The sequence below is a fragment of the Ambystoma mexicanum genome, chromosome 14, assembly GCF_040938575.1.
Source record: "Ambystoma mexicanum isolate Mex_15411 chromosome 14, UKY_AmexF1_1, whole genome shotgun sequence".
In the NCBI taxonomy this organism is placed as follows: domain Eukaryota; kingdom Metazoa; phylum Chordata; class Amphibia; order Caudata; family Ambystomatidae; genus Ambystoma; species Ambystoma mexicanum.
The window spans coordinates 624754231-624767388 of NC_090940.1; positions in this window are offsets into that span (position 1 = coordinate 624754231).

Below are 13158 nucleotides of genomic sequence, written 5' to 3' on the forward strand. Positions count from 1 at the left end.
GGCAGGGTGTTGGTGTGCTTTTCATCTCTCTGTACAGCACAGTACAAGTCTCAGCGTTAGGGGCACGGTGAGGGCGTGCTTTTCATCTCTCTGTACAGTACAGTGCAAGTCTCGGCGTTAGGGGCACGGTGAGGGCGTGCTTTTCATCTCTCTGTACAGCACACTACAAGTCACAGGGTTAGGGGCAGGGTGATGGCGTGCTTTTCATCTCTCTGTACAGTACAGTGCAAGTCTCTGCGTTAGTGGCAGGGTGAGGGCGTGCTTTTCATCTCTCTGTACAGCACTGTGCAGGTCATGGGATTAGGGGCAGGGTGGTGGGGTGCTTTTCATCTCTCTGTACACCATCGTCCAAGTCATGGGGTTAGGGGCAGGGTGGTGGCGTGCTTTTCATCTCTCTGTACACCATCGTCCAAGTCATGGGGTTAGGGGCAGGGTGGTGGCGTGCTTTTCATTTCTCTGTACACCATCGCCCAAATCACGGGGTTAGGGGCAGGGTGATGGCGTGCTTTTTTTCTCTCTGTACAGCACCATGCAAGTCACAGGGTTAGGGGCAGGGTGGTGGCGTGCTTTTAATCTCTCTGCACAGCACCATGCAAGCCACAGGGTTAGGGGCAGGGTGGTGGCGTGCTTTTCATCTCTCTGTACAGCACCATGCAAGTCATGGGGTTTGGGGCAGGGAGATGGCTTGCTTTTCATCTCTCTGTGCAGCACTGTGCAAGTCATGGTGTTAGGGGCAGAGTGGTGGCATGCTTTTCATCTCTCTGTACAGCACTGTCCAAATCATGGGGATAGGGGCAGGCTTGCTAGGGGCAGGATGGTGGCGTGCTTTTCATCTCTCTGTACACCATCGTCCAAGTCACGGGGTTAGGGGCACGGTGGTGGCGTGCTTTTCATCTCTATGTACAGTACAGTGCAAGTCTTGGCATTAGGGGCAGGGTGAGGGCATGCTTTTCATCTCTCTGTACAACATCATCCAAGTCATGGGGTTAGGGGCAGGGTGGTGGCGTGCTTTTCATCTCTCTGTACAGCACCGTCCAAGTCAGGGATAGGGGCAGGCTTGCTCGGGGCAGGATGGTGGCGTGCTTTTCATCTCTCTGTACACCTTCGTCCAAGTCACAGCGTTAGGGGCAGGGTGGTGGCGTGCTTTTCATCTCTCTGTACACCATCGTCCAAGTCACAGGGTTTTTGGTAGGGTGAGGGCGTGCTTTTCATCTCTCTGTACAGCACTGTGCAAGTCATGGGGTCAGGGGCAGGGTGGTGGCGTGCTTTTCATCTCTCTGTATAGCACAGTGCAAGTCACGGGGTTATGGGCAGGGTGGTGGTGTGCTTTCCATCTCTCTGTACACCATCGTCCAAGTCACGGGGTTAGGGGCAGGGTGGTGGCGTTCTTTTCATCTCTCTGTATACCATTGTCAAAGTCACAGGGTTAGGGGCAGGGTGAGTGCGTGCTTTTCATCTCTCTGTACACTATCATCCAAGTCACGGGGTTAGGGGCAGGGTGGTGGCACTTTTCATCTCTCTGTACAGCACTGTGCAAGTCATGAGGATAGGGGCAGGGTGATGGCGTGCTTTTCATCTCTCTGTACAGCACTGTGCAAGTCATGGGGTTAGGGGCAGGGCGAGGGGGTGCTTTTCATCTCCCTGTACAGCACTGTGGAAGTCATGGGGTTAAGGGCAGGGTGACAGCGTGCTTTTTATCTCTTAGCACAGCACAGTGCAAGTAACGGGGTTAGGGGCAGGGTGGTGGCGTGCTTTTCATCTCTCTGTACACCATCATCCAAGTCACAGGGTTAGGGGCAGGGTGAGGGCGTGCTTTTTATCTCTCTGTACAGCACTGAGCAAGTCATGGGGTTAGGGGCAGGGTGGTGGCGTGCTTTTCATCTCTCTGTACAGGACAGTGCAAGTCACAGGATTAGGGGCAGAGTGAGGGCGTGCTTTTCATCTCTCTGTACAGCACAGTTCAAGTCACGGGGTTATGGGCAGGGTGGTGGTGTGCTTTCCATCTCTTTGTTCACCATCGTCCAAGTCACGGGGTTAGGGACAGGGTGGTGGCGTGCTTTTCATCTCTCTGTATACCATTGTCAAAGTCACAGGGTTAGGGGCAGGGTGAGTGCGTGCTTTTCATCTCTCTGTACACTATCATCCAAGTCACGGGTTAGGGGCAGAGTGGTGGCGTGCTTTTCATCTCTCTGTACAGCACTGTGCAAGTCATGGGGATAGGGGCAGGGCGATGGCGTGCTTTTCATCTCTCTGTACAGCACTGTGCAAGTCATGGGGTTAGGGGCAGGGCGAGGGCGTGCTTTTCAACTCTCTGTACAGCACTGTGCAAGTCATGGGGTTAGGCGCAGGGTGACAGCGTGCTTTTTATCTCTTAGCACAGCACAGTGCAAGTGACGGGGTTAGGGGCAGGGTGGTGGCGTGCTTTTCATCTCTCTGTACACCATCGTCCAAGTCACAGGGTTAGGGGCAGGGTGAGGGCTTGTTTTTCGTCTCTCTGTACAGCACAGTGTAAGTCACAGGGCTAGGGGTAGGGTGGTGATGTGCTTTTCATCTCTCTATATACAGCACCGTGCAAGTCACGGGGTTAGGGGCAGGGTATGGCGTGCTTTTCATCTGTCTGTACAGCGCCATGCAAGTCACATGGTTAGAGGCAGGGTTGTGGCGTGCCTTTCATCTCTCTGTACAGCACCGTGCAAGTCATTGGGTTAACGTCAGGGCGTTGGCGTGCTTTTCATCTCTATGTACAGCACCGTGCAAGTCATGGGGTTAGGAGCAGGGTCATGGCGGGCTTTTCATCTCTCTGTACAGCACTTTGCAAGTCATGGGGTTAGGGGCAGGGTGATGGCTTGCTTTTCATCTCTCTGTGCAGCACTGTGCAAGTCATGGGGTTAGGGGCAGAGTGGTGGCATGCTTTTCATCTCTCTGTACAGCACTGTCCAAGTCATGGGGATAAGGGCAGGCTTGCTAGGGGCAGGATAGTGGCATGCTTTTCATCTCTCTGTTCACCATAGTCCAAGTCACAGGGTTAGGGGCAGGGTGGTGGCGTGCTTTTCATCTCTCTATACACCATTTTCAAAGTCACAGGGTTAGGGGCAGGGTGAGTGTGTGCTTTTCATCTCTCTGTACACCATCGTCCAAGTCACAGGGTTAGGCGCAGGGTGGTGGTGTGCTTTTCATCTCTCTGTACACCATCGTCCAAGTCATGGGGTTAGGGGCAGGGTGGTGGCGTGCTTTTCATCTCTCTGTATACCATTGTCAAAGTCACAGGGTTGGGGGCAGGGTGAGTGCGTGCTTTTCATCTCTCTGTACACCATCGTCCAAGTCACGGGGTTAGGGGCAGGGTGGTGGCGTGCTTTTCATCTCTCTGTACAGCACCGTGCAAGTCACGGGGTTAGGGGCAGGGTGGTGGTGTGCTTTTCATCTCTCTGTACACCATCGTCCAAGTCACGGGGTTAGGGGCAGGGTGGTTTTGTGCTTTTCATCTCTCTGTACACCATCGTCCAAGTCACGGTGTTGGGGGCAGGGTGGTGGCGTGCTTTTCATCTCTCTGTACAGCACTGTGCAAGTCATGGGGATAGGGGCAGGGCGATAGCGTGCTTTTCATCTTTCTGTACAGCACTGTGCAAGTCATGGGGTTAGGGGCAGGGTGGTGGCCCACTTTTCATCTATCTGTACACCATCGTCCAAGTCACGGCGTTAGGGGCAGGGTGGTGGCGTGCTGTTCATCGCTTTGTACACCATCGTCCAAGTCACGGGTTAGGGGCAGGGTGGTGGCGTGCTTTTCATCTCTCTGACCAGCATAGTGCAAGTCACGGAGCTAGGGGCAGGGTGGTGGCGTGCTTTTGATCTCTCTGTACACCATCGTCCAAGTCACGGGGTTAGGGGCAGGGGGATGGCGTGCTTTTCATCTCTCTGTACAGCACCATGCAAGTCACAGGGTTAGGGGCAGGGTGGTGGCGTGCTTTTCATCTCTCTGTACAGCACCATGCAAGTCACAGGGTTAGGGGCAGGGTGGTGGCGTGCTTTTCATCTCTCTGTACAGCACCATGCAAGTCATGGGGTTAGGGGCAGGGTGATGGAGTGCTTTTCATCTCTCTGTGCAGCACTGTGCAAGTCATGGTGTTAGGGGCAGGGAGATGGCTTGCTTTTCATGTCTCTGTGCAGCACTGTGCAAGTCATGGGGTTAGGGGCAGAGTGGTGGCATGCTTTTCATCTCTCTGTACAGCACTGTCCAAGTCATGGGGACAGGGGCAGGCTTGCTAGGGGCAGGATGGTGGCATGCTTTTCATCTCTCTGTACACCATCGTCCAAGTCACGGGGTTAGGGGCAGGGTGGTGGCGTGCTTTTCATCTCTCTGTACACCATCGTCCAAGTCACGGGGTTAGGGGCAGGGTGAGGGCGTGCTTTTCATCTCTCTGTACAGCACTGTGCAAGTCATGGGATTAGGGGCAGGGTGGTGGTGTGCTTTTCATCTCTCTGTACAGTACAGTGCAAGTCTCTGTGTTAGGGGCAGGGTGAGGGCGTGCTTTTCATCTCTCTGTACAGCACAGTACAAGTCACGGGGTTAGGGGCAGGATGGTGGCGTGCTTTTCATCTCTCTGTACACCATCGTCCAAGTCACGCGGTTAGGGGCAGGGTGGTGACGTGCTTTTCATCTCTCTGTACACCATTGTCAAAGTCACAGGGTTAGGAGCAGAGTGACTATGTGCTTTTCATCTCTCTGTACACCATTGTCCAATTCACAGCGTTAGGGGCAGAGTGGTGGCGTGCTTTTCATCTCTCTGTACACCATCGTCCAAGTCAAGGGCTTAGGGGCACAGTGGTGGCGTGCTTTTCATCTCTCTGTACAGCACTGTACAAGTCATGGGGATAGGGGCAGGGCGATGGCGTGCTTTTCATCTCTCTGTACAGCACTGTGCAAGTCATGGGGTTAGGGGCAGGGCGAGGGCATGCTTTTCATCTCTCTGTACAGCTCTGTGCAAGTCATGGGGTTAGTGGCAGGGTGGTGGCGTACTTTTCATCTCTCTGTACACCATCGTCCAAGTCATGGGGTTAGGGGCAGGGTGGTGGCGTGCTTTTCATCTCTCTGTACACCATCGTCCAAGTCATGGGGTTAGGGGCAGGGTGGTGGCGTGCTTTTCATTTCTCTGTACAGTACAGTGCAAGTCTCGGTGTTAGGGGCAGGGTGAGGGCGTGCTTTTCATCTCTCTGTACAGCACAGTACAAGTCACGGGGTTAGGGGCAGGGTGGTGGCGTGCTTTTCATCTCTCTGTACACCATCGTCCAAGTCACGGGGTTAGGGGCAGGGTGGTGGCGTGCTTTTCATCTCTTTGTACACCATTGTCAAAGTCACGGGGTTAGGAGCAGAGTGAGTACGTGCTTTTCATCTCTCTGTACACCATCGTCCAATTCACAGCGTTAGGGGCAGGGTGGTGGCGTGCTTTTCATCTCTCTGTACACCATCGTCCAAGTCAAGGGCTTAGGGGCACAGTGGTGGCGTGCTTTACATCTCTCTGTACAGCACTGTGCAAGTCATGGGGATTGGGGCAGGGCGATGGCGTGCTTTTCATCTCTCTGTACAGCACTGTGCAAGTCATGGGGTTAGGGCAGGGCGAGGGCATGCTTTTCATCTCTCTGTACAGCTCTGTGCAAGTCATGGGGTTAGTGGCAGGGTGGTGGCGTACTTTTCATCTCTCTGTACACCATCGTCCAAGTCATGGGGTTAGGGGCAGGGTGGTGGCGTGCTTTTCATCTCTCTGTACACCATCGTCCAAGTCATGGGGTTAGGGGCAGGGTGGTGGCGTGCTTTTCATCTCTCTGTGCAGCACTGTGCAAGTCATGGGGTTAGGAGTAGGGTGAGGGCGTGCTTTTCATCTCTCTGTACACCATCCTCCAAGTCATGGGGTTAGGGGCAGGGTGGTGGCGTGCTTTTCATCTCTCTGTACACCATCGTCCAAGTCACAGGGTTAGGGGCAGGGTGATGGCGTGCTTTTTATCTCTCTGTCCAGCACCATGCAAGTCACAGGGTTAGGGGCAGGGTGGTGGCGTGCTTTTCATCTCTCTGCACAGCACCATGCAAGTCACAGGGTTAGGGGCAGGGTGGTGGCGTGCTTTTCATCTCTCTGTACAGCACCATGCAAATCATGGTGTTAGGGGCAGGGAGATGGCTTGCTTTTCATCTCTCTGTGCAGCACTGTGCAAGTCATGGGGTTAGGGGCAGAGTGGTGGCATGCTTTTCATCTCTCTGTACAGCACTGTCCAAATCATGGGGATAGGGGCAGGCTTGCTAGGGGCAGGATGGTGGCGTGCTTTTCATCTCTCTGTACACCGTCATCCAAGTCACGGGGTTAGGGGCAGGGTGAGGGTGTGCTTTTCATCTCTCTGTACAGCACTGTGCAAGTCATGGGGTTAGGGGCAGGGTGGTGGCGTGCTTTTCATCTCTATGTACAGTACAGTGCAAGTCTTGGCATTAGGGGCAGGGTGAGGGTGTGCTTTTCATCTCTCTGTACAGCACAATACAAGTCACGGGGTTAGGGGCAGGGTGGTGGCGTGCTTTTCATCTCTCTGTACACCATCGTCCAAGTCATGGGGTTAGGGCAGGGTGGTGGCGTGCTTTTCATCTCTCTGTACACCATTGTCAAAATCACGGGGTTAGGGGCAGGGTGAGTGCGTGCTTTTCATCTCTCTGTACACCATCGTCCAATTCACGGGGTTAGGGGCAGGGTGGTGGCGTGCTTTTCATCTCTCTGTACACCATCGTCCAAGTCACGGGCTTAGGGGCAGGGTGGTGGCGTGCTTTTCATCTCTCTGTACAGAACTGTGCAAGTCATGGGGATAGGGGCAGGGCGATGGCATGCTTTTCATCTCTCTGTACAGCACTGTGCAAGTCATGGGGTTAGGGGCAGGGCAAGGGTGTACTTTTCATCTCTCTGTACAGCACTGTGCAAGTCATGGGGTTAGCGGCAGGGTGGTGGCGTGCTTTTCATCTCTCTGTACAGCACTGTGCAAGTCATGGGGTTAGCGGTAGGGTGGTGGCGTGCTTTTCATCTCTCTGTACACCATCGTCCAAGTCATGGGGTTAGGGGCAGGGTGGTGGCGTGCTTTTCATCTCTCTGTACACCATCGTCCAAGTCATGGGGTTAGGGGCAGGGTGGTGGCGTGCTTTTCATCTCTCTGTGCAGCACTGTGCAAGTCATGGGGTTAGGAGCAGAGTCGCTTTTGAAGCTACCGCACACATAAATACAACGTTATTGTGTTTGAAAATGCTGCGGTTTTTCTTTCCAAGTTTCTCAGGCTCCTCCAGCCCGGAAAACTTAGAAAAAAAACGCAGCTAGTGCTTATTTTAAAAAAAAAATAAAAGCACTTACCGAGATTCAGCTCCAGCTTTCCTGGTCTGGTCTCCGGTCCCTGTCCTCCGCGTACAGCACCAATGAAGGAAAAGCCACCCAGCGGTAGCGTTTGTTTACTACAGCTGGCTGGCTTTTCCTTCATTAGTGCCGCAAAAGCGAAAGCCAGCACAGGCGGGCATCCATTTCACAAAATGGATGCGCCCAAGTGCTTGCTTTTGCGAATTTTGAGCTTAAGTAGCTCAAAATTTTACATAGGAAGTTTACAAAAAAAAGTGCTAGTATTTTTTTTTTAATGTTGCCTATCTATTTTTTAAATAACATTTTTAGCTGGACTACCCCTTTAAAGAAATCACAAACGGTGAGTTCAAAATCAGAGGGGAACCCGGTTGAAGAAACCGGCAAAGTCGGAGGGATAAAAGGTTGCAAGCAGTAAGATAATTAAAATGACAAGCGTAGGATAAGAAGCGTGCTGAAGAGGAAACCTTCCATTGTCCATTGTGAAAGTTGAAAGATCAGAGAAACAAAGTAGCGAATGTTCGCGTGTATGTTAATACGTGATGAAAGGAGCTCTAGTAAACAGAGAAATTGTGTACAGGAGTGAAGTTCACATAGAGAGCGATTTAGGAAGCAAGTGAAGGGGGTTATGCTTGAGGGAAAAGGTACGCCGTAACCCTGTGGAAAACTGGTGACGAATTGAAAAAGGTGCCGGGGCACGATATTGAGAAAAGCTGAAGTTGAACTGTAAAAAGGTGCCAGGGGCACGCTGATGAAAGTAAGCCAAGATTTAACTGCAAAAAGTTTCCAGGGGCACGATGATAAGAGAACACTGAAAGAGAGGCATACGTATCAGAATGGTCCCCCACAGGGCCAAAAGTACTGTGTGTTCATCAAAAGTCTCTGATACGTTGAACTGCTGAATAACTGTGTGAGGAGAGCCAAGGTGTCAGAGTGGTCCTGCCTGGTGCTGAGGAATTCTGGGTGCTGTGGAAAGGCTCTGATACACCAATACAACAACGTGTTGTGAACTGTGAAAGTCTTGTGAACTAAGGATAAGTATCAGACTTCCTGAGGAGAGGTGGCACAGGGGAATTGTTACCTAAAGGAACTTTGAACTTGTGTGACCAGAACTGTTTGAGCTTTGTAAAAAAAAGCGTTCAGCAGTGCCTTTGAAAGCAGAGGAAAGCATGCTGAATCCCAAGTGGCTAGAGACTTGGGGAAGGGAGCTGTGAACCAGCTCCAATACTATCCTGAACTTTACTTTGATGCACCTTTTTTATTTAGTCCAATCCCATGCACATTATTTATTAGAGAGTGTGAGGGCAAGCATAGTTTAAACACAAACACTTTTGTTTTGACTAATTGGACTTATACTTTTGGTTGGTTGATGGCTGAGACTACTCCAATTATAGACGTAGGGCAGGTTATGCAGTCTCCAAACCCCTTTCTTTACCAAATAAAGGTTTTCATAAACTTGAGTCTTGTCTGTGTTTCTCTCATGATACCATGTCTGTCCTACATATGGTGTCAGATTTGAGATGCAGCTCAATCGAAACATGTTGGGGGACTCTAAAATATGAAAAACTAAGTAGAAGAGCCTCCAATCCAACTGTGGCCACAAAAGGGTCCATTGGATTTGATATTTGCAGTAGCGGGGAGGTAATAATTCCTCCAGGGAAAAGAGAATTAATACCCACAGATCTGGTCCTATACCACACCTTGGATGCTACGTAAGACTTGCCCCAAAAATCAGAACTGGCTTAGAAATTTGGACTTAATGTTTTGGCTGAAGTTATTGACCCAGACTTTCAAGGAGATATTAAAGTCCTATTACAGAATCACAGGGAGACTGAGTTTAAGATCCAAATGGGGGACAGGATAGCCCAAGGAATACTCAAAAAGGCTATGGTTCCCATCTTGAAAGAAGAGGCTGACAAGCGAGAAACAGAGAGGGGTGCACTGGGTTTTGGTGAGGCTGATGAAATAGCTGTTCCACACATGTCCTCACAACCTAGGGATGAGGAACCTGACATTCTCACTGACTTAGCTTTTGCCGAAAGGAATTATCCTTTGCTGGCTGAGGCATTTCTACAAGTAATACCCAAGCTGTCAAATCTCAGGTTTAATGACCATGAAACACAAAGAATACCGAATGATATTCTGAGATAAACCTAAAAGGATACAGAATTTGTAAAGGATACACTCGAGGTCTTCTCCCATCGATTGGTGCCAGAAGTAGAACGGAGTTATGTCATATGAAAGACCTTCTAACTAATGTCACTCTCCGACTAGCATAAGATTACAGTCAAAGAGAGCTATCAGTGAGAAGGGCGTGAGTGGACCAAGATTCCCCAGGCTGCTGATAAAGAGGAACTAATTAGAATACTATAGATTTCAAGAAGATAGTAAAAAGCCTATCTAATTTACACTAACCTGAATATGCACTGCCACAGGTAAGTCCAGAACTGTCAGATGAATCCAAGGAAACAACGACCAAGAAGGGGGTAGTGAGGAATCTAACCCGGACGGAACGAGGGCCACACTAGAGTCGGGTTGGTGCACACACAGGAAAGCGTCCAAAGTCCAGTGCACATAAAGGTAGGAAGAGGAATTGGAGAACCTTGATCCGGGAAGCCAAGCCCTTTTACTGTAGAAAGTCCAAATAGGAAGGTAGGGTCATGTATCTCTCCTGCAAGTTGGTTTAGGATTAGCAGAGGTCTTATACCACAAGGAGAGTGAGGCCTATAGTAGTCAGGGTAACAGAGTATAAAGATCCCCTAATAGAATGAGATTTAGGTAGGTGGGAACAGGACTCTTGCAGGGTGTTAATGTAAGTCTGTGACGCAATAGTTATAGTCTCTGTAAGGAACAGAGCAGGAACTGCTGTGTGCCGCGTGGAAATGCGGCGGGCGGCTCCGTATAGACACGGAGCAAGAAGTTACTGGATGCCGCGTAGGAAAGCGGAAAAACTGGCAGCTCCGTTACAAGCGGGGAGATTACCTGGCGTCGCGTAGGAACGCGGAAAGCGGCAACAGCTCCTTGTTGAAAAGCCACATAGGAAGCAGAAAAACTGGAAACTCTGCTTCGAGTGAGAGTTACCGGATGTCAAGTAGTAATGCAAGAAAGGCAACCGCTTTGTGCGGAATTCAGTCTGTTTGGAATTGCTGAGTGCAGAATATGCACGTGTGCGAGAAGAAAGCAGAAGCAAGGCTCTGGAATGCTGAAAAACGTGAAACGATCCGAAGCGCTGTTTCTTTGCATCCGCTTTGTTTAAATGACATCAGCTGACATGCCCCTGACCAACGTGACGACGTATGCGTTGATCAGGTAATCCGAGCACGCAATGTTGGAATAAAGGCACAATAGCAACGTAGCCCAAACATGTCATAAAGACCAGTACAATATTAGTGGCGCCACCCAAATAATCTCCATTGAGTATAGAACGGCCTGGCCATTCTGTTAGCTGAAGATGTCGGTAAGAAGGGGCGTTTAGGGAAAACAAGAGAGCCGGAGGATCCTGGGATGCCTGGCCTGGAAAGCATGACACAAGCAGAAGGGAAAGGAGAGGGGAGGTCCCTTCTTCTTTCTAAGACAGGGATTGCTCTACAGGAAAGAAAACACAGGAGAAGGACTAATGAAAACTCAGCAAGTGGTTCCCAGAAGCCATAAAACTGAAGTATTGGAGAGCGCTTACTCACATCTTATGGGGGTCATTTGGGGCAAACAAAAGCTCAAGCCCATATAAGTAATACATTCTATTGGCCGGGAATTCACTCAGATATAAAAACCTGTGTAAATCCTGTGATATGTGCCAGAGAACTAGTAAACACATGCCACCACCTGCACAATTGAATCCACTTCCCATTATTGAAATTCCCTTTTTTTGAATCGAAATGGATATCATTCGTCCTCTTGAGACCTCTAAATTAGGAACTAAATTTGTACTAGTGAGTGTGGACTATGCCACCCGATACCCCGAGGCTTTCCCCCTGAGAAACAACACTACACAACAAATATTAAAACGCTTGCTTCTATTCTTCTCCTGAGTAGGATTCCCAAGAGAAATGTTGACCAACCAGGGAACAAACTTTATGAGTAAACTAATGGGAGAGGTAAAAGAACGATTGCATATCTTCACCTTAAAAACCTCTGTTTACCACCCTCAAACGGATGGTCTTGTGGGCCGTGTCAATAAGGCCATGAAAACCATGCTCAGAAAGTTAGTTAGTGAAGATGGGGAACACTGGGATCAAATGATTCATAGGGCCCTCATTGCCATCAGAAAAACTCCTCAAACCTCCACTCGGTTTTCCCCTTTTGAATTACTGTATGGAGGAGAACCCAGCGATGTCTTGGACATGCGCAGGGAGACCTGGAAGGAGAGAGAGGAGGCCCCATTAACACTCTCACAAACTGCCCACAGGATAAGACAGCATATGGCAACCATCAGAAACCTGGGAAAGACTCAAATGCAGAAGGCCCAAACCCATCAGAAAAACACTTATGATAATAAGGTATACATTAGAACCTTTTCTGTTGGACAGACAGTATTAGTTCTCTTAGCAACGTCTGACAACAAGTTGATTTCCAAGTGGCATGGACCTTACACAGTGATGGAACAAACAGGCCCATGCAATTGTAAGATTTCTCAGCCTCGCTGTCGTTTAAAATCTCAAATTTACCATGTCAACTTATTAAAAGAGTGGATGGAAAACCCTTCCGCATCTGATGCCACAATCCTGTCTTGCTTAATACCAGGTGAAGATGACAATCAGTCCTTAATCCCACCAGAACTCACGAATAACCAAAAAGAATATCTTAGTGATCTCATAAACCAATTCCTTGATGTATTCTGTAATACACCAGGATGATTTAGGAATACCTTTCATCATATTTGTAACCCAGATGGCAAGGTGATGAATTTAAAATCATACCACCTGCCAGAAGCCTGCAAGGAATTTGTTAATAAGGAAGTGGAGATGATGCTCAAAGCCGACATCATTGAGCCCTCCTCTAGTCCATGGGTCCTCTCCCATTGTATTGGTGGATAAGCCTGATCACGGCTGGAGGTTCTGCATAGACTTCAGAAAAAGTAAACTTCCTTTCGGCTTTTGATGCCTGCACTATGCCTTGCATCGATGACCTGATAGACAAACTAGGGAGTGCTGTATACATGTCAACTTTGGATCTTACGAAAGGCTATTGGCAGGTCCCCTTATGCGGACCTGACAAAGAGACAACCACCTTTTCCACACCCACTTTAAAAACAATTTTAAAAACCTTTATTTACTGTTGGCATGGCATTTGGCAAATATCAGACATATCATTTCAAACATTTGGGAGAAAAGTATTCTTATTCAATTCAGCATTTAAACATAATAGTATTTCACGTTGCACACAGTTTTTTTTTTATTGTCTCTGTCTAACCCTCCTCTTCCTCCGAACTGTACCTCGATGGGTGTAGGTAAGCTCTGAGTGGGGCCCAGATTTCCTTAGGTCTGGATTGGGTTTGTATGCCCTGCACGTACATCTCCTCGTTTTCTTGCGTGATAACCAGGTTTCGAAGCCATGTTTGGACCGTAGGGGGAGTCCTAGACTTACATTTCAGAAGTATGTACCTCTTGGCTACTGCCCCCGCCAACATCAAACAGTCTCTGGACTTTTATCGAGGCCTTTCCAATATCCCCATGAAAGTATTTTAGCGGGGTCGCTGGGATGTAGGTATCCAGTATGTCGCTCATCGTCTCCGCCACGTCTTCCCAGAATTGGCAGATCGGTGGCCAGTACATATGGATCGCGTCTGCTGCAATAG